The 23,181-nt window shown below is 39.5% G+C and overlaps 1 long non-coding RNA gene across 14 annotated transcripts in view; it reads right to left on the bottom strand.

Annotated features, from left to right (window-relative positions):
* The window catches only part of LOC144580716 (uncharacterized), a 611,731-nt gene that overhangs the window by 543,450 nt on the left and 45,100 nt on the right, over nt 1-23,181 (bottom strand). The gene's annotated exons all lie outside the window — the stretch shown is intronic.

Raw genomic sequence — 23,181 nt, 5'->3', positions numbered from 1 at the left:
AACTCTGAGAAGACAGCATGGGCACTGTCTTGGAAAATGGCTGGTAAAAAATACGTGGACAAAGAATCACGTGAGTAAAAATACATAGACCTACACATACTTTGGCATTGTCACTAAAAACAAGGCAGAAATTGACTAGATGGAATCAGAGACTTATAATTACGATGATTACTAATGAAAAGCCAACAACTGGCCAGATATTCATAAATTTTTTCCAGTAAATGTTTATTAAAACATCATGAGCATCAGGTACCATGTCCATCACCATTGTGACCCTGTGTTCACCGGTCCAACTCTAACAGTTGTTTCCCCAAGCACACATGCCACGTCTCAGTCCTCTATCTTTGTTCCTTCCTCACTCCTCTCTCCCACCTCCCTTTCATCCCCGTCCAACTCATCCATCAAAGTTCCTTTCACAACTCACACTTTCAGGCAAATTACCTTCTTCCTCCATCCCCAGTGCTGGGGTGGGGGTGCACCCACCATTGTGCCCCATCCCCACTGTCATTGCTGTTTCACGTTACACTCTAACTGCCTGTATGCATTTCCTCCCTGACACAGTGACAGTCCTTGCCTTCAAAAAGCTTTTGCTTAACATGTGGGGAAGAAGGGAGTGAAAGAAAGAAAGGAGGACATAAAGAAAAAATCCTTCTCACACAACGTGCGATTCTGTCTCTCCATTATTCACCTGGTCGTCACCACAGCCAGTGGAGCTGAGAAGTGTTTTGTAGTTGAAACCACTTGGGACTCCATCTGCCAAATTTTCCTACCAGACCCACTTGCTGTTAATAACAACGTTCAGCTCAACTATCGAATTATTATTGACTTTTTATGGCTGCATGACAGATTAATCACTGGTCTCAACTGGCAATGGGAAAGGTGTCCTTGATTAATATCTAATTGTAGACGCTGAAAAGAGATTTACTTTTCTTCTGTTTGAAAGAATGTGCAGGGGAGGAGGATGGAGAGATGGCGGAGGGAAGGCATCTGTAAGCATCCCTTCCGAACTAGGACATTTTACTTTCAGAACTCCACCCACAACAAATCTCAATAAACATGGTAACAATTTTCACCAGAGAAATCGGGTCATTGATACTGAGTTTCTCTTTACATCAAGGGCATCCTAATGGCATTTTGTTTTTGTTGTTGTTGTTTTTCACCAAGGAAGCCAGAATATCTATTTCATTTTCTCCAAACAATTTACATCTTGGCCAGTGTCAGATTATTTTTTGCTGTCACTGTCATGCTTGGCTACCTTCATGCTGTTGACTTAATAAATCAAACTTACCTAAATGTCCCCAAATGTGGCCAGGAAGGAGAGTCTCATTCTTTTTTTAATAAGTACACACCGACCAATCATTTAGACTCCTCTGTACTTCTAGAGCTAAGGAGACATTCCCATTACCTCTTAATGTCCCCTATTAGTTCTCTCTGGTTTTATTAAAACCTTTTCTCTTTCATTAAAATAAAAAGCCTCTGAAAAACTACAGTTACAGATTTTCTGCAACCCACAATTTATGGCTGCTACTTGCAACCTTCAAAAGCTTTTAAAAATAGTATCGGCTCTATTATTCTACATTATGGTAATTGTAGTAAAGATTTAAGAGGCACTTTAAGACTTTTTAGCTCTACAGTATATTTCTGTTCCAATTTCTTGCTTAGGCATTTGGGAAAGAAGCCTTATTTAAAAGCTTTACCCTCTGCCCCTGATATACAGCTTCCCTCTTAACTATAGCAGCTGGACCTCACCACACAATTAGGGAAGCTAGGTCTCCAATTAAAGCTCAGCAAAACATGGGGCAGAGCACATCTTTCCAAAGCCCCTTCCATTTATATGCACCTGACAATAATCAAAATTTTTCTCATGTTCTAGGTACCTTTGACCCCTTCGTTATGTTTCACAATCCCTTGTTAACTCCCCACCCCTCCTTTGCTCCCATAGAAAATCAGTGCAGATAATCACAAGATTAAATAACTCTAATGCCACTGCTAAAATGTTCAAAGCCATTAATATAACAAATGCCCACAGAGCCACAGGGATTTATGTAGTATTGAAATTAAACTGACCTCACCTTATCTTCGACATAGATCTGTTCTTCCTAGTTAACCTGTGTTTTCCTCTTGTTGCCCAGTCTGGGATGGTTACAATTCAAAACAACCAAGAAACAGCTAATGGAATTTCCACAACTGTGAGCATGCACAAATCCCAATCTGGCATTGTCCTTTGTATTCAATGCACCAAATGGGATGAGCATTTTAAATACAATTCCCTCCACATGCCACATTTTTCTCAGGCACACACCATATGGAAAAACCACACATTCTCTGCTTCTCCCTTCCCTCCTTTAGGAATTCGGAAGCATCTGGACAGCACAAATCTGTAACAGCCCCCAACTCTTCAAAGGATAGAGCCAAGTCCCAGACATTCCTTATTCTGTCTACAGCCCTCCTACGGCAGAGTCACAATCTTTCATTGTGTCAATATTTATCAGCTGAGGAGTTTTAAACATGAACTTCCTAACCGAGGACATTTTCCCCCAACTCCTAGCTTTCTTCCAAAGCACAGGATAGATCTATTCCACATCTACAGTAAATAAGCGTTAAGTGTTTTTGCTTTGTTTTGCCTCGCTCCAAGTTTCCGTGTAAATTTCAGAATGGTGGAACACACAGCGATTCCTGCCCACTGGTATTTTATGATTTTAATTTGCTCGAAAGCTCTGAATTTCATTATATTTTCCCATTTGGTGCATGGGATTTTTACAGTTAACAGATGTTCACTTAATAGAGCCTCCTAGTGAGCAAATCAGTTTTTTCCCTCTGGTATTCATGTAACTTTCTAGTCCTGCAGTAGCTGTTTCTGGTGCCTGCCAAGTTATCTGGCAGTAGAAACTCGGATAGAAAAGTGCAACAGATCTTTGTAAATGTATATTCCGGTTCCTTCAGTCCCACTCACTCCAACTTAACTACTTCCTCATTAGCATCATGTGAGAAAGCGGGCAGGGGAAAACACTAACTACAAAAAACGGACAGGTTTCACTCCCAGATGAAAAGATGTTCTGCGCCCAGTAAATATTTTCTTAGCCTCCAGCCACTGAAAACGCCAAAATGTTTAATGCATCCAAAATTCTAAAGGGAGAGTTTTCCCAACTTTCCTAGACCAATCTCCAACTAATCAGTTGTTTGGAGGGCTTTACTGAAATATATCTCAGGACAGTAAAATAAATCACAACACAGTAGCAAGGTTCTTGTCCCAGGAATCCTGACTTATCTGTTTACAGTTCTTTACTTACCTAGGAAAGGAAAGGTTCTGGAGTTTCTGCAGAGGCTGTATCATAGGTTACCATCAGGTTTCAAAAACTATGTAAAAGTCTGAGTAGCAGATACTCCACCAATACCCCTATTTGTTTCAGGATACAAAGGATGATCTCTCTTGAGAAGTCGTTTGGATCCCAAATGATCCGGTAAGAGGTAGAAGCACAGGGCAAAATTCCTCACAAAGAAATAGAATATCACAACTTCCTAGAAGTCTTCATTGTTATTTCTCAGCAGGATTTCCAAGATTAGAGTTTGTGGCAAGAGAAAGATAAAATAAGGAGTGGGAGGAATTTGGGAATGTCATCAAATCGTATTCCTTTTCTCCTGATTGAAGACTCCTAAGCATCCTCAACAAACTTGGTTCTCCTTGGGCCTTGTATAGAGCTGTCTGGCTTCCTGACATAATCTTTTCATGTGCCCTTAACCAGAATGTTCATACTGTGACCAGCTGTCCAGTCTGGCTGTGACATTGATAGCCTTTGGGTTAAATCATTTCTCAAGACTCAGTCAAATTTTTTCTCTTAATGAAGTTCTTCCTGAGCACCACCATTTATCCTAAACCAAATTAGTATGTGTCTCTTTGCAGCTGAGGAAGACTTCATTTTCCAAATGTCTTATTTAATAGGTAAGTACACTGAGTCCATTTGCACTTAAGGTATTCACTTAATTTCTCATAAATGGCTAAACTCAGAGCCAGAAATTAAACACGAGGTTTCAGACTTCCACCTGAAGCACTTTCTACTACCTTGGTTACAATCTACTTTAACATTATTCTTTAGATTTTTATCTTCCTCACTATCCCTGTATCCTGAAGCATTTTAAGGCTTACTGGGCACCTCGTCTATGCTCGGTGCTGTAAATGCATTTCTCCACTTAATCCTAGCACACCTGAAAAGAACATTTATCAGTCGAACTCCAGTTAGAAAAACAGAAACCACCCTAGATATTTCAAACAAAAGAAACTGAATGTATGAAATCCAATACACAGGATGTGGGAGATTTGAGAAGCCTAACAGGAATGGCAAAGCTATTCAGAATATAAGCTCTTAGCTCAGGGCTGGAGAAACCAAGGAGAAGGCATGTCACCAGAGCCATCTGTGAGGGAAGCTGAAGCAGTAGTCCACTTGTCCTATGGGAGCTGGAACAGTGGAGGAGAGGCAGCTACTGCTGGAAGGGCTGCACAGAGCCCACAGAGAAAGAAATACTCTCACTTCTCTCTTTTTTCACTTTTTTACTCTCCCGCCAGTGCCTTCTGTGGGCCAAACCTAGGATACTCCAACTAAGAAGGGAGGTTGCAGGTATCAAACCCCACTGTGATTCAGAGCTGAGGGTTAACAGTTACTATGACAGCAAAGAGACAAATATCCTACACATGAAGTACCATCAACGTATCAGTTCAGGGAACTTAGGCTGAAACTTGACATACTTGCCAAAAGTTAGATCTCTAATAAAGAACCTAATATAGTTTTTATTTTACCCACCCCTGAATCTGATATAGTTTACATGTGCGTCCCCACCCAAATCTTGCATTGAATTGTACTCCCCAGTACAGGAATTGGGAACTGGTGGAAGGTGATTGGATCAGGGGAGTACATTTTTCATGAATAGTTTAGCATCATCCCCTTGGTGCTACCCTTGCAATAGTGAGTGACTTCACAGGAGATCTGGCTGTTTAAAGTGTGGCACCTCTCTCTCTTGCTCTTGTTCTGGCCAAGTGACATTCCTGCTCCTCCTTCATTTTCCACCATGATTGTTAAGTTTCCTGAGGCCTCCCCAGAAGCCAAGCAGATGCCGCATCATGCTTCCTGTACAGAGTGCAGAGCTATATGTCAATTAAATCTCTGTTCTTTATAAATTACCCAGTCTTAGGTATTTCTTTATAGCAATGTAAGAACAGACTACTACAGAACCAATCCTGCATTCCAACTTCAACATGGTGCAGTGGGTTCTGTTGTCCATCATCTCTCACTGCCATCCAATCCAATCCAGTGCCCACAAATACTCTCTCACTGCTCTGTTTTGTCTTCCTCCTCACCCATGAACACAAAATAGGTGCTTAATATGTGACCAGTGAGCTGGATGAAATGCCAAACAAGTATCCCTGGTTCTGTTCACAGGTGAAGGACTCCCTATGTGAGTTTCCAGAGAGTGTCAATTTTCAGCTTAGAAAAACTCCTATTACCCCATTTGTTGGGAAAAAAAAAAAAAAAAGATACCATCATGGACTCCCAAAATCATGAACATTGATGAAGGATGACTTGAAGTCAGTCATAAGGGGCTCATGTCTGAAATAATATACGATACAGTTGTGTTTATGAACAAAGCCTTTAGAATTAGACTGAACTGGACACGTTGCTTTGAAGCTCACAAGCTGTGTGACCTTGGGGAAAGTGAATATACCTCTCTGAGTATTGATATCCCTGTGGGTAAAATTAAAATAATAGGACCTATCACACAGAGTTGTTAGGAATAAATTAGATCAGTTATATAAAAAAGATGGTATAGTACCTAACACAATTTAAGTACTTAATACATACTAGTAAAGATGAAATCAATAGATGTTCAGAAAAATATTCTCTAGGAAGAAATCCAGCTTTACACAGATAGACCAAGAAATAAGGCTTCTCTCCAGGACTGCTGCAATAACTCATAATTAAGCAATAACTTGGCAATAACAAACTGGCAACCTTAGTCAGCAGCAAACCCTGGGGTCTTTACTAATACTATGGGGGCATTTAAATGTCTTTTGGTTCCTAATTGGCAACAAGTTAGTAACCCAAAAATGTAAAAATTCCATTTCTCCACATCCAGCTGATCAATATGCACTCAGCATGCACCAGCTCCTCACCTCTCAGGGGAATAAAACAAATTGTCAGTCAGCAGCACAATTTTGTGGTGACAGTGGTGGTAATTTTTTTTCTTTTGCTAAATTATTCACCTCCTTGAAAAACAATTTGATAAATGTTTATTTCTTCATAATACATTCCAACAACTGCTGATTTGTGATCCTTGCTGTGGACTGAATTTAACTTGTGATGAGGTAAGGGCTTCATAAAAACACCTAAAAAGGACCACAGAAAAGCTCTGGTTTTTGTTGTTGTTGTTTCCCTGCTCTCTGAGGGCGCCCTGGCCTCCCACAGCATGAGGGCACTAATTGAATTTAAGAGATGTAATAAGTGAGAAGTACACGGAAGCACAACCTGCATTAGAAATGCCAACACCAAAAAAAAAAAAAAAAAGGAATGCCAACACCACAGGTTTGGCAACAGACTTGGCGGTACAGCACAAGGGAACAGTCCCCACAGCCAAACCAGAAAGACCCGAATTCAGAGTTGTGCTGAGGAGAGGTCCACACAAGAAGACAGGTGAGAGAGAGGCTGGAGGCAGGTGGAATTCTGAGTGCTCTCCGGCTTTAGAAAAGCTTTCTTCCCAGGATGGTCTATCTAAAGCATGATAGAACAAACACAGAGCTATTTTATTCAGTCTGCCTCTTCTGAATAACATCTCATGACCACTACTACTTAGATGATTCCCCAGCTTGAGAAAAAGTCAATGCTTCTTGCAGGTAATTGGGTAGGAAAGTGGTGCACCCAAGGGATCATTCTCCTTCTAGGCTTCCCTATCATCTTCATGTCCTTGATGGCAAATGACTGTTTTCCAGTGTTTTCTCCAAACATGTAAGGGAATTTAAATTAAGAAGAACTGAAGCTCAGTATGCCAAGATCAGCAGGGAAGAGTATTATTTTCCTTCACACAGGAAAACACAGAAGTTAGCGGATGCTGCTTGGCACTTGTCCTTCCTGAGTAATCACACTGATGGAAATTCCCTCTCAGTAAAGACCCCCCACAAACCCAGACTTCTGTCCTGCCTGCAGTGTGAAGCAAACTCAGATTTAGCTTGTTAAACTTTTAAACAATCACATGCGCATCCAATTTTCTGACATAGTAAGTTCTGGAAAAGGACTCACACCAAATTTTTAAATGTCATTTCTTCTCAGCACTAAAACTTTTCTTAGCACCATATTTTACAAATACAACTTTTAAAATACTGCAGTCAAATTTATTCCTGAGCTAGGTAAGTTCCTGAACTTTTGTACTCATGGTGGCTGCTGTTCCAGCGGCTGCCTCTGAGCACTTGGCAGTTTGCCCTTTAGATGAGGGATGTAAACCAAAACACCTACAGAGGTCAGAAAAGTGAGTGAGTGAAGCCAGAAACATCCAGGAGTGTTAGAGGCAATGATGGGAACTGTGAACAACTTGAAAACATGGGCCCCATCCACAGAACTGCTACCAAGCTCCAGAAAATTGCCTTCATGAGGAATAAAATCTCAATATTGCCAATTCTTCTAATTTTTCCAAAACTTTGCCAAGTTCTAACTTTTTAAGGGTAGCAGGAAATCTGGATATTAAATAAAATCAATTGGCAACCAATTCAGTCAAAAGAAAATCAACACACTGTGGCCAAACTTGTGCAGCAGTTTGTGATTTCTAACCAGTATTATCCCCTTCCAAAATTCATGATACATTGCATTAGGCTATATTGGGCTGCAGTAGGAAATTAAACCAAATGCACAGTGGATACACCCACAGAAGACTGTTTCTTGCTCACATAACAATTCACAGTAGTTCCAAATCAGTTGACATGAATGGGAACAGAGGATGCAGGGGAGGTGAGGAAGGGCCTGCTGCCTACAGTTGAAGGACGAAGCAGACTCTGGATGTAGAGCTCAGACTCAGACCAGATTGAGGACTGGCAAAAACAGGTAAGAGGCAAAAGCACCTCTCCATAAGACTTGCCCCCTAGTGCCATGACAGTTTACCATTTCTATGGCAACACCCAGAAGTCACTGCCCTTTTCCATGGCAATGGCCCAATGTCCCAGAAATACACTTTTTCTAGAAATTTCTACATATTCCATCCTTTAATTTGCATATAATCAAAAGTGGGTATAAACATGACTGCAGAACTGTCCCTGAGCTACTCTCCACACGCTGCTTAGGCGGTAGCCCTGCTCTGCAGATGCAGCCATGGAGCTGCCTCAAGAAAGCTGTTTTCTTCTACCACTGCTTGCTTTCCAATTCTTTCCCGAGCAAAGCCAAGAACCTTCCCTGTCTAAGCCCCAATGTGGGGCTCACCTGCCATGCATTTCAGTCATTCAGGAAACTGGGGTAAGAAGCTCTTCCATTTCCAGTATATAACTCTCAAGGGCACTCTGGGGGCCATCTCTGTCCCAGTCATATATTAATTCCTCTCTATGATTCCTTCCTTGTAGAGGCAAATGTACTGGAGGGGAAAGATGGAAGTAAAAGATCTAAATGAACCTTTCTCCTAACATAACCTTTTCTGTTCACAATCTGGAAGTATTACTCTAGGGCAATCTAGAGAGAAACCGGTATCTTGTATTAGTGCTCTTTGTCTGCTTTTTAAAAGTGACAGGGTATAGTTTTTATGACATTCCAAAGTTTGCAAGAGATATATGCACCATTCTCCACTTTGAGATGGAAAAAAAAAAAGCAGAAGTTACCAGTGATTGCCAATAATGGGCATGATTTCACAACCATCACAAAACATTAGAGCTGAAAGCATACTTAAAGACATAGCACAGCCTTCTCAATGTAAAGAGGAATGCTTCTCAATAGTTTTGCAACTCATTTGAAGCAGATGTGCAATAAGAAAAATCCCAAACCCCAGTTTTCTCCGCTACTTTATGTATATGGTCTGGGTGGCAGTGTAAAACAGTTTTTCCATATAGCTTAAAGGAATATTATTGTAAGATGGTCTATTTTTAACTGTAGATTTCAAAAGACAATAGCAGCATAAAAGGGCAAGAGGAATGTAGTAGACACCTGTCATTTTTTGCCTTCCCAATATACTTTCTCTCTTCTTCTGGCAACAGCACCCTCAACTTCCTTTGAGGAACAAGCTGTTTGTCCCCATATTAAATATCATTTGAACCCATACCTTCCTCCAGTCCCAGGAACAGGCAGATGGCCCAAACCTGGCCAATTACAGCCTCTCTGCTGTGACCAGAGTATCTGGTTCAGGGATAAACACACGTTCCAAAAAGACAAACAGACTACATTCAGGGACTTTTACTAGGTTCCTTGAACAGAGGAAAAAGGTTTCTGCTGGACCTGAATAAAAGTAAGGGATAAGCAAGGAGCTGCTCAGCCTATTGAGTAACTACTTCATTTACTCATGAAGCTGATAGAAAGTCCTCCATCCCCTGGCATTAGTTGAACCTCTGGATCAAATAATTATTTGAACCTCTGGATCTAGCTGCTTGCAGTGTGAATCCTAGTTGTTGCTGGTTTCTCTTTTTCTTTTTTTTAATTGTCCTTTGTGCTCTGGGGTACATGTGCACATCCTGCATCCTGAAGGATTGTTACATAGGTACATACATGCCATGGTAGTTTGCTGTCTCAATCACCACCCCACCCCGCCCCATCGCCTACATCAGGCATTTCTCCTGGTGGTGTTATCCCTCCCCATCCTCCCTGCCCCCTGCTGTCCCTGCCCTCCCCTCCCCTCTACCTCCCCACCTGCCCCAGTGAGTGTTGCTCCCTTCCCTGTGCCCAAGTGTTCTCACTGTTTATCACCCACCTATGAGTGAAAACCTGTAGTGTTTACTTTTCTGTTCTTGTGTCAGTTTGCTGAGAATGATGGTTTCTAAATTCATCCACGTCTCTACAAACTACAAAAACTCGTCGTTTTTTATGGGTGCATAGTATTCCATGGTGTATATGTGGCACATTTTCTCTGTCCAGTCTATCATTGATGGACATTTGGGTTGGTTCCAGGTCTTTGCTATTGAAAACAGTGCTGCAATGAACACACGTGTGCATGTGTCTTTATAATAGAACAATTTATAATTCTTTGGGTATATACCCAGTAATGGGATTGCTGGGTCAAATGGAGTTTCTATTTCTAGATCCTTGAGGAATTGCCACACTGTCTTCCCTAATGGTTAAACTAATTTACACTCCCACAAAAGTGTAAAAGCATTCCTATTTCTCCAGATTTTTTAATGATTGCCATTCTAACTGGTGTGAGATGTTGTTTTAAGTCAATTTGAAGTGGGTGATTAAAAAAAAAGTTACTGCTAACAGAAAATGTATTACAGAGAAATCAGCTACCATTTTCACAGATGAAAAGTCAAAACTGACAATTTATTTACTGTTTTTGAGAGAACCTCCAGAGCTTTCAGAGGGGAGATACAAAGATATAAATGGAAATAACAGTCACAGTAATAAGTACTCAATAAATTTGAGTCAGGTTTTTGATACAACTAAAAATTAATACAACTAAAAACTTTACTTGGATTAATTCACAGAAATTTCACAATCCTGTGTGGAAGGCATTATCATTATCTCCATTTTGCAGATATAGGAATTCACAAAATTAGCGAGTGTTAGAGCCAGGAATGAAAGCTTCATTCCATAAACTTCAAAGATGTAGTTCTCATTCCTAATGTAATATCTTAAGAGATACTTCTTCACAAATGACATTGGTCCAAAAAAATGGTAAGACTGTTCATTATAAAGTGCTACACGGAATAGGACTGGTTTTCCCACTTATTTGAATAATAATAATACTCTTCCTCATGGAGGACTTCACCTAGTCTGAAAATATGAAAACTAAAGTCAAAGCCAACATCAGCCTATGTGGCTCCTCTGGGCAAATGCAGCCTTGTTTCAAGCTAGTTTCTCTTAGCCTAGTGCTTTTGTGCAGTGCACCAACTATACAACCAGACACAGCAGCCCTGACTAAAGACCAAGTTGATTTAACAAATTGCTCAAAACCAGAGACCTTAAAAGGAACAGAACCGGAACCAGAACTAAGGTATCTAAATGTCCACAACAGCATTAAAACACAACCCAGTCTTCTCCTGGGTCCCCCTCTTTATGCTAGTGTTCCTTACACATGCTCAGTGCTACAAATATCTGCATCATGTTTTTATCCCCAGTCAACCACAAAGAATAAAAGCTGCAACTGGTGATGGATAGACCAAAGCTTTGCTGTCAGGTGTTCATTCCATTTGTTTCTCTTGATCTGTGCATAGGTTTGAGCACATCAATTAAATTTGTATGCATTAGTCTGCCCATCTGTAAAGTGGGAATAAATATCTACCCCACTAGGTTGTTGGCATAGTTACTGGCCCCATAGCAAACACAAACAAATGGAAGGTCTTTCTTTCCTACCTCTGCCTGCCCCTGACTCTCTGCTCACCCAGACTTTCTGAGCAGGGCACAGACTTTGGGAGCAGCCAGCAGTGAGGTCTCCAGGACTTCCTCTTCTGATTAATAAAGAATCTACAATACTCAGTGGAACTGGAGGTGGAGTGTTTTGATAGAGCAGAGGCAATCTTCCCTTCCCTCGTTATATCGTAGAAGGCCCAGATCAGACTCTCCACACTTAGTTTGCTCCCATAGGACAGGGTTGACCTAGAACTATAAAATGCACCTACCATGATAAGTTTGCTAAAGATATGATGGCCAGAATTAGTGAGAGAAGGGAAAAAGCATTTTTAAGCTGACATTAAAGGGCAGTGGGAAGGGAAAATGGAACAACCAAATTTGCTTTTAAGACATCCCGATAAAATAATAGAGGCATTTAAGAATCTGGTTAGATGCTATTAGTTTGTATTTCAGTTAAAAAAGAAAAAGAAAAACTTCCCAAAACTCAGTGTGGCAAATAGCATTTACTGCTTTTTCTCTAAGAAAAAATGAAGAACACAGAATGTGACTCTTTTTTTCAGGGGAAAAATAAAAGGATTCACTATTTTTCTTTTTAGCACTTACTTTATGCTTTCCATGTGCTGCATATAACACAAACATGTCCCTGTTCCTTGTGAGGCTTATGATTAGATGGGGAAAGAAGCAAATGAGAAGGGAAGGTGAATTACTACATGAGACAGAATATTTTAAGTTAGCTGACACTTGATGAACTCAATAGTTACAGAAGTTTATAGCGTGGAGAATTCATTCAAAACTCTTCTCCTCCCTTCCCTTCATATCCATATGCAATCAATCAGCAAATTCCATCTTCTCCCCCTCCTCCTTCTCTCCCCAACTCATTCTGTCCGTCACCATTGCTCCTCCCTTGTTCTGGTCACCGACATCTCTAGCCTTGACAATTTCAGCAGCCTTTGCAGCCTCCAGCCTTGCTGCTCCCATACTGAACTTAGATTAGCGTTTTCGAAATGCAAACTTAATTAAATCACCTTCACTGCTTAAACCACTTTGATGATGCCCCACAGATGTCAGAAAAAGTCAAAATTACATTAAATGATACAAGAGTTCTTCATTCCCTGCCCACCTCTGCAGCTTCACCTCCTACCATTCATCTTCATATGCAAGGCCAGACTGAACACTAAGGTCTCCTGTCTCTGGCAACCTGTCTTCTCTCTGCCCAGAATGACCTTACTCTCACTCATTTTTTTATGTCTGGATTATTCCTGTTTATTCCTTTTAATTTAGCTTTAGATATCATCTCCTCTGGGAAGGACTCTCTGACCCTTCACAAGACAGACAGATAGACCCCACACATACACTTAACAGGTATTCCACCTGTGTACCCCTCCAGCATCTTGTATTTACCCCAATCAAGATATCATATTGGAATTTTTGTTTACATCTCTGTGTCTCCACTCATCTCTGAAAGCTCACTGAGACCTGCAGCTCTGGCAGTGTAGTAGATTTCCAGTGCCTAGCAGAGATTCTAGCAGACATTAAGTACTCAGAAAATGCATATAAAATGAATGAGAAGGTTGAAGTTTCTGGAAGAGAAGTTAGGAAAAAGAGCTCTAAATCCGATTTAGAGGAATGTAAACAGATAAAATAGAATGGAGGGAGACTTCAAATATTTTTGCTAAACAATTGAGCTTACTAAAATGCAAATATCCTTATGGCTAACACTCAACGATATTGTTTATCATCGAATATGTTCCAATTTAAAGAGAGACTGTCAGAGGGAAGAAACGTTTGGGGGTCAAAGAAAACAAAACTCATTCTAAATGAAATGCCTCGATTTTAGCCTGTTTATTCTTCCAATCAGCAAAGTTTTTCAGACTTCAGTTAGGAAAAGAGACCTTAGATAAATGTTTTAAAATATTTGTTTCCAAAATATTAAGTGCCACATTGTAATTGAAATAAAATATATTACCTGACAGGAGAAAGCAGTATTTAGTGGTTCTCACTATAATGGGAAACCCAAATGTCTTATCCTGACTCTTCATATCTCTCCATCTTGGCTTTTTAAAAAATCTCTTTAGTTTTCTTCTTTTTGCTACCGTTTCTAGTCCCAAAGAATGCTAAATATTCCCGGAAAAACCTTAGTTGTATGCTCAGATCTCTGCCTTTTTCTATTGTTACTTTTTCTGGAATACCTTTCTCTTTCCTGAGCAGATAACCTCACTCATTAATGTTCAATTCAAATTCTTACCTCCTCGGTGAAGTCACTTCTATCCCCTCCAAAAGTGACCTAGTTGTCTCATTTCTACTCTTTCCCAGTTGTCTGTCTTTATTCAGATCGTTTCCAAAGAGCACTAGTTTCATGGCTTGTCAATAGGTCATACAGGAAACAATAGTTTTCATTTTCAATAAATTGTGAAATACTTGGCTATAGATGTAGCATTTCTGCATATTTTAATATGCTAATATGCACTATCAAACCTAAAGGATTATGGTTTGATGCATTTTTCCCCAATTTTATACAATCATAAAATTTTTGAAACCAGGAATCCTTTTCTTCACAAAATAACTTGTGTTTTTCCAAATATTTTGGGAAATGTGACTTATTATGTGGTTATCTACAGTTCCCAGAGAGTCTTTCTGGAAATAGCACTCATTTCTTATTGATCTTTGCAACCTCAATAGTCAATACATAGTAGATTGTTAATAAATATCTCTATGAATTAATTTAGAGAAAGAGGAGAAGGTACTGAAAAAAAGGTAATAGGGATGGCCAGCCCCGTGTATCTCTTACAATGGAAAAAGGAAATACTCATCTATACATATTGTCCTACCTGTGCAGTCCTATGGAACATGACTTAATCACAAGTCATAGAAATCCAACTCAACCTAAACTTTACTAAACAGAAATGTCTTGGCAATGCAGTGGAATACTGGAGTAGGTTACAGATTTGATGGGGAGGCTACAAAAATCTAGGACCTAGAGGAGAAGAGTGAGTGACTTCATGCTGTTAGTACACAAATGCTCTCCCTGCATCCATCTTTCATCATTGCAATGCTGTTTCTCCTTGCATTTATGCATCATGTCCTCTAACTGAAATTGGTTAGTCAGAATGACAGGAAACATAGGAACCTTAGCCAAAACAAATACTCTTATCAGAAAGCACAAGCCTCTTTCTCTCAATGTCTATAAGCTGAGATCACTTAAGGGGTCTATTGGTCTTTGCATAGGTCATAAGCCCAGGCTTAGGACCTATTTCTATTCGTAAAGAGATAGGTAATAGAACAAAGACCTTATCCCAACTCTGGCCATTCCTGTATTCAGGGTCCTTAGTACATTTTCAAGAAAGGGGAAAAGAGAAAGTCTGCTGAGATGACGAAGAAAGAGCTACTACTACCCACTCTAGGTGATTACTTATGGCTTTAATGGAAAGGCTGTCCAGACATTTGGTAACAGGGAAATAACCCTTCCTTCTCATTGTGGAGATGTCTGTTTTGGCATCAAGCATCTCTCTCCCACTATGAAGGAACAGCCTTTCAAACAGCAAAGCAAAATGACATATGGAATATATATTTAGCTTACTGAAGTGGAAAGCTACTGAGTTTGTCCTTAAATGCAACTATAGGAACCCTTTTAAAACCCTTGGGAGCAAGGTAACAAGAGAAATACCTGTCTGACAGGTTAACCATGACAAGTTAGGTCTTTATTTTCTGTGTTATTGTTGTTGTCGTTGTTGCTGTAGTTTTTCTGGTTAGAGAAAACACAATTTGACTACCAGACTACCCATAAAATCTGGTTAAAAATAAGGTGAGTTGTACACAAGGCTGCTACAATCTACAAATGTTCGACATTATTTAATATTTATCTTTTCTGCCATACTTGGAAAAAGAAAATTGGATGAGCCATTAATATTTTACTTTCCTAGACTGCTTACCTAGAGTTTGCCAGTCATCAACGAAGCAAAGTTTAATTTTTGAGAGATAAAACGAAAAATGAAGAATTAAAATTGTAATTGGAAAAACTGCCTCCATCAAAATTGCACTTCAAGATGCTTGAATGGATGGGCTAAATAAGTTCAGGCATCCATTAGTTCCCAAATTGAATTAAAATATATTGAGTGCTAATTCAAAAATCTAAAGGCAGCCAGCTGGAATAGAATGGGACTCATCTGAATCTAAAAGGGTAGTGCGGACAACAGAAAGCAAGGAAAGATGATGGCATTTTTGCTGACCTGAAAGAACAAAAAAGAAATCTTAAAAACTACTGGTAATTTATTACAGCCCATTATACTAATATTGCTGTTTGCTGCAAGCCTGCATGATGGGGAGTCCCTTTTGATTCCACACATCACAACAGTACCGTTCTAACCCTCCTTTCTGCTCCTCCCACAGGAAGCCCTTTTTCTCTGCCATTTGCTGTGTGCAGCAGAGATGACCTATGGTAATTGCTGGAGACATTTTCACCCATATTTTTTAGCAAATGTAATTTCCTTTTGATGCTGCCACGTCGTCTCCCCACCCTGCTGTGACAGCGAACTCCAATAATCATGCCACTAACATTCAGATAGAGATCAAGTAATGCAGCCAGCTGTATCACAACTTTTGACTTTCAACTTTGTACTTACTTGGGTGCACATATTACCATTTGAGGAAATGAAAAACATTTTTTTCTCTAATGAAAATAGCTTTTGGCCTGAGGTGAAGATGGTGGAATTGTCCCGAGTTTAAAAAAAAAATCTCTTTTATATAATTTGGCTCTAACAAAAGTCCTTTTTAAAAAAAGTGAATGCTTTCCTCTAACACATTTTCAAAGTACCCCATGATTAAAATACTAATTAGTATGGCTTTGAAGAAATGGTCCTATTTTTAAGACTGCCCTCCAAATATTCCAAGTCTTTAAAATAATTTTTTTGAAGGAAAGAAGAGGAGGCCGAGAAAGGAGGGTGAAGAGGTTGAATAACAAACTATTTCAAAATTTAGTGGCATATAACAGCCACTCATTATGTTCATGGAGTCTATGGCTCAGAAATCTGAACAGGGCACAGCAAGAATGGCCTGAATCTGCTCCCTGCTGTCTGGAACCTCTGCTGGAAGACTTGAGAGCTGAAGTCTAGAAGCATCGGGAGGCTCACTCACTCAGATGCCTCGCAGTCAATGCGGGCTTTGTACCAGACATCTTAGCTGAGGCTAGTGTCAGCTGGAATGCATAGGCATGGACTCTCTACTGGGCCTGGGTTTTCTCACACCCTGGCAGCTTGGGACCAATATACAATCCCCCAAAGATCAGGTGGAACATGCCATGTCTTAGTATCACTTGCCAAGAACACCTGGTGAATTGATGAACTAACATTTGATTGGAGCCAGCCAGGAAATAGTATGTCATTGGAACCAAGGTCACTCTCCACATGATGTCATCATGGAAGAAAGAAGGAAAGCTGCCCAAGAAGAGAAAAATAAGCCTGACAAGTTGCCAAACTTTGAATTGAATATTTATCCAAAAATTGTTTTATACCTGAAGAGTTTGAATTAATTTTAAACATAAAGTTTAAATATTTTCTGTTGCCTGCTGAAATGAGAGTCCAAGAACGAGATAAAATCAGTTATAAAAATCATCAAGACATCGATTTTTATGTCTGAGTTGTAGAAAATACGTCTTTGGTCCTAGTAAGTGAAGAATCTGTGCAAGTTTTCAATATGTTAAGAGAAAGCTTTTCCTTGAAACATAAGCTACTTGAGGTGATAAACTGTAACTCTTGACATCTACTTAATCAATTTTTATTGAATGTCTACCACGAGCAAGGCATTTCTAGTAGGCACTAAAAATAAAGAAATGAATGGCACAGTTCCTGTCCTCAAAGAGCTCTGCATCTGCACTATAGGAAGAAAGCAAACAATCATTTTAACATGGGAACTCCATAGGTTCATTCAAAAGGCAGACACACCTGCGCATGGTCCTAAGACCTCAGGAGAGAAAACAGGCATCACAAAAGTTGTAAAAAACTAAAAATGTGCCATATCCACAGATGTTTCATTATCTGTTTAGCTTAGTTGGTTAGTGAAGACTAATAATAAGGTCAGGGTAGCATATTCATTTCCTTTGTGGCCCAGTTAGCTCTGTACACAAACGAATTATGTTCTGTATAGGGGAAAAAAATCTCAAACCACATTTTTCCTCTAACACTACCACAGCAACAATCATCAACACAGAAGTCTTCTTTGACCAAATGTGTGAGCCTTTTTCTCCCACACACCAAGCAGCAGACACCAGCTGGTTGTCCTCCAATTTAATTCCAACACCATCTACCTGGAGAGAGTGTCAGATTCCACATACTGGGGACTTCTTGGGGAGACTGCCTCTCACATCCCCAGACAGCAATCACAAGCCCAGGCTTCCAGAACTTCTGACCAGCTGCTTCAAGTTGAGGTTCCCACAACTACCTCTTCAGGTTGGGTTAATTTGCAGGCTCGTAGAACTCAGAGAGACATTTATGTTTACTGACTTAAGGATATTACAGAGGATACAGATAACGGGATGTGTAGGGTGAGGTATGGGGGAAAGGGCTGGAAGCTCCCATGTCTTCCCTGGGGGCACTACTGTCCTAGAACCTCCATGTGTTCAGCTACCCAGAAGCTCCCTAAGCTCTCCATAATAACCCTCTTGAATTTTTATGGAAACTTCATGATGCCAGCATTTTTTCTTCCTTTCCAGAGGTGGGACCTTCTCTGGGAAGAGTCTTAAAATCCGCAATCAGAGAGGCAGTGGGGTAAGGGGAGATGGGAGTCCTGCCTTGGAACAGGTGAAAGGAGGACAGGAGTGAGATTCTGTTCCCTGAGGCCTAACCAATGTAACCTTAAAACAAGGACAATGGAAATTTAAATCCTGGAGCCATGGACAAAAACATATATATAGGCCGGCACGGTGGCTTACACCTGTAATCCCAACACTTTGGGAGCCTGGGGCAGGTGGATCACAAGGTCAGGAGATCAAGATCATCCTGGCCGACATGGTGAAACTCCATCTCTACTAAAAATACAACAATTAGCCAGACATGATTTTGCATGCCTGTAGTCCCAGCTACTAGGGACGCTGAGGAAGGAGAATTGCTTGAACCAATGAGACGGAGACTGCAGGGAGCTGAGATCATGTCATTGCACTCCATCCTGTGTGACTGAGCGAGACTCCATCTCAAAAAAAAAGCACACATAAAAACATATATATATATATATATCATAACACCACAGTCCCAGAGCTGTCATTCCATCCCTGTTTCTCATCAGTATTATCTTGAAAATTAATAATTAGAAGTAGGACTGATTCATAAGTCTAAATAGTTGGGAGGCATTTATTCTCATTACAGAAACTACTTTAATGTTTACCAGCTTCTGACAATGGTTCTATTCTACCAAGTCACCATGTAGCAGGAGAGATGTGAGAGATGTCAATTGTGAACAACTTGGAGTCCAAAATTTCACCCAAATTAAAATATCATCAGAAAATCAAGGTGCCCATTATTTTCTTTACTGCTAAGAAAGACAAGTGAGGTCAAACTACAGCACTATGCCAAGGCATTCTCAATTGCAGCTCCTATCCCAAATTTGGAGATATAAAAATGAAAAATATTTCATCTTACAATCAGTGAGATATGGCATCATATGAGAAACCCTGACGGATCTCCAGGGAGAAAAGATAATGAGGTAAATTCTGCTGACAACTTTGAAATAGAAATTCTTAAATAAGTGGGAATGGTGCTTAATAGGTTTAAGATACAAACTCTTGGTCATGGCCTACAGAATCCCGTACAATCTTTGTGGCTACCACTCCAGACTCTTCTGGCACCATGCTCTCCTCTCACTCAGTCCAGCCTCCCTAGCCTCCTAGGCTGTGGTGTGAATACAGTAGGCTCGTTCCTGGCTTAGCCTTATTCTTTGTTTCCTTCCTGAAGCTTTATATAGGGCTTTCATATGGAGTGACCCTTCATTCCATTCAAGTTTGTGGTAAATATCACCTCCTCTGATCACCCTGTTTCCCCTACTATTATAAGTACCTCATTAGGACTGGAAAGGTTTTTTTTTTCCTCGATATGAAATGAATGCTTGGCATATAATAGACAGGAAATAAATATATGTGAATAAGTCACAGTCATCCAAAAGTAGAAAAGGACTGAAGGTATTTAATTTAATTCAATCTCAAGACTGATTAGTGTAAATGGAAAATGAATTTTAAAGATGAAATTGGGTGATGCTATTTGAGATACTCTCCAACAGAGCCCCTAGAAGAATCCTTCCTGACTTTTTCAAGGTTAGGGATAATTAAAAAATCAGAAAAGAAAATAAAAAGTTACAACATAAAGGGTACCCATTGAGGAGGCTAATTAAAAACTATGAATATTTGTGAACAGAACATTCCTCTTCTCCTCTCTTCAGGGGACTCAACATCATCGGCTTCAGGAATAACCAGGTCACCACAGATAAAGACAAGAGAGATGACAGCAAAGTGATAACTTTAGTTTTGAGGAATGACAAGAATCATTTGAGGGTTAGGAAAAGACATGAATAAGGCAGCAAGACACCCCTGAAAGGTGCCAGGACCATCCAGCATGAAGAGAACCATCATTTCCCAAATGCTTACAGGTACCAGGTGCTGTAGGTGTTGCAGAATGGATCAAGTGGGCTCACTGCAATTATTTCCCACTTCCATTAACTTTTCCTACCTCACCCATATGGCTCAAGCAAATTAAGCAGCTTCTAAACTGGACACAAAAGAGATCCCATTTACTTGGTGCATTAAAACAAAAAAAAGATAACATAGCAATGTCACCAATCTCCAGGTCTCCTTCAACTTCATATTCTTTCTTTATCAGTTTCAAGAATTGGCCTTGTGATGCTTTGGGATGGGTGTAGCTTGTCTTTGGCCTGATGTTATGATTTTTCTAGAAATATCTAGAAAATGTTTCTAGATGGGGACATCCTAGGAGGGGCTAAAAGATTTGAATAGGGTCTTGGAGTTTTGTCTTGATGTAGTGGAGGTGTAACTGGCAAAAGGGTCTGGCTGCTGGTCGCTTGTAGAAAGAAGTGAAAATAATAGTGAGTTGTGATTTTAAAAAGAGTGAGATTTCTTTATTATTGGTGCCAGCAAAGGGAAGAGTAAAAAGTAGTTTCATTCTTAAGTTTCTGGAGGGAGTATAGGGGTTTTTAAACAAAGGGTTTGGAATGCAGAAGAGGCAAGGGGACTAGGAGGTATCAGATGGCATGACTTGCTCCAATGGCTCATATTGAATTATTGTTCCACGTGGTGAAGGGGAGGATGCCATTGTGGATCCTACCAGGTTATAAATTAATACAGTCAATCTTGTAGTCACTGTTTAGCTGAGAGTGGGTTCCAGCCTTGAAGTAATCTTTTGTTGGAGAGAAACGTCTGGTCGCTATCAGGATCTGACTCCTGAAGCTTCTAAGGAAAAATATGACCAGATAAGTGAGCATGGTGTGTGCTTACAAGCGTCTAGGTAAATAAATGTGCATAAGGCATGGGAGTATAGAATGGGAAAAGGAAGAGAGTGGAGGTTCACAGCACATTCTGAGGCTGTATTTCAAGATGAAAGGCAACACATATGCAGTTTGTCTCAAAGTTATATCTAGGGCCTGAGCTGTGGGGAGAAGGAGAGGGGAAAGAAAAATACAGTTTTAGAATGTAGTTCAAGGCTAAGCCACTAAGTTGTTCAGTTACAGATGTAATGAAACTTTTACATCTCCAGATTCCAAACTAGAGCTCAGAGTTTAAAGGGTTTCTCCCAACTTCTGTCCACCTGAGCAAACCAGCTTCTCCCTGGCACCTCTCCTCTAAGGATAACATTTCAGAAAGAAGGGCAGGAAAGATTTTTCAAGGGATTATTTTAATCCTAAGACCCAAGAGGAAAGATAGAAGCTGTTATAATTGGCTCAACTAGTTTATCTTACTTGGAGATTCAGCTAACAAAGTTAATACGTGAGAGCATTACTCTGGCAGTGTTTGGTAGGGTGGTACAAAAATCTTTTTTAATTCATTGTCATACTTGCCAAGTCACCATCAAAAGTAGTAGATCCCTAAGATTAGAAACAAGACAAGGATGTCCATAGTACTAGAAGTCCTAGCCAGAGCTGTTAGACAAGAGAAAGAGATAAACGACATCCAAATTGGAAAGAAAGATGTTAAATTGTCCTTGTTTGTAGACAACATGATCTTATATATAGAAAACTCTAAATACTCTACCAAGAAAACTGTAAGAACTAATAAAAGAAGTCAACAAAGTTTCATGATATAAAAACAATATCAAAATTCAGAGGCATTTCTATATACTAGTAATAAGCAATCCAAAAAAAATGAATCAAGAAAACAACCTCATTTACAATAGCTATAAAAAAATTCTTAGGAACAAATTTAACCAAGGAGGCGAGAGATCTGTACAATGAAAACTGTACACTAAAATCTGATGAAATAAATCAGAGAAGATACAGATAAATGGAAAGATTTTTCATGGTCATAGTTTGAAATAATTATTTGTTAAAATTTCATAATTACCCAAACTGATCTACAGATTCAAAACAATCCCTGTTAAAATTCCAATGACATTCTTCACAGAAATAGAAAAAAAAAATTCTGAATTTTGTAAGAAACTGCAAAAAAACCCAAATAGCCAAAACAATCTTGAACAAAAAGAATAAAACTATAGGTATCACACTACATGAGTTCAAAATATACTATACATCTATAGTAATCAAGACAGCATGGTATTGGCATAAAAAAGATGCATCAATCAATGGAACAGAACAGAGAGCTCAGAAACAAATCCATATATTTATGACCAGTTGGTTTTTGACAAAAGTGCCAAGGACACATACACTGGACCTTTGGGAAAGGGCAGTATCTTCAATAAGTGGTCTTGGAACAACTGGATACTCCCATGCAAGGAAAATGAAATATAGACTTATCTCATGCTATATACAAAAACCAACTTCATTGGATTAAAGACTTAAATGTAATAAATAAACTATAAAACAACTAAAAAAGGACACAGAATAAAAGCTTCATGATATTGATCTGGACAAATACTTTTTTGGATATGAATGTCAAAGTGCAAACAAAAAAAAATAAACATTTGGGGTTACATCAAACTAAAATGCCTTTACACAGCCAAGGAAACAAACAACAGAGTAAAGAGACAACCTAAAGAAGGGGAGAAATATTTGCAAAAAAGGTATCTAATAAAGGGTTAATACCAAAAATACATAAGAAATTCATACAACTCCATAATACGAAAACAAATAATCCAGCTAAAAAATGAACAGAGGGTCAATAGATAATTCCAAAAAAAAGACATGTAAATGGTGTCAACATCATTAATCATCTGAGAAATGCAAATTAAAACTACAGTGAAATATCATGTAACACTAGTAGAATGGCCATTAACAAAAAGGCAAAAGACAACAAGTGTTAGGATGTGGAGAAAAGAGAACCTTTGCACTGTTGGTGGGAACCTAAATTAGTACAGCCATTATGGAAAAGGGTATGGTGGTTCCTCAAAAAACTAAATATAGAACCACTAAGTGACCCAGCTATCCCACTACTGGGCATATATCCAAAGGAAACGAAATCAGTATTTTGACACGGTATTTGCACTCCCTATTTATTGAAGCATTA

The sequence above is a fragment of the Callithrix jacchus genome, chromosome 2 (assembly GCF_049354715.1).
Source record: "Callithrix jacchus isolate 240 chromosome 2, calJac240_pri, whole genome shotgun sequence".
NCBI lineage: Eukaryota > Metazoa > Chordata > Mammalia > Primates > Cebidae > Callithrix > Callithrix jacchus.
The sequence above is the reverse complement of the archived record's forward strand: the minus strand, read 5'-3'. Positions and strand labels throughout refer to the sequence as shown.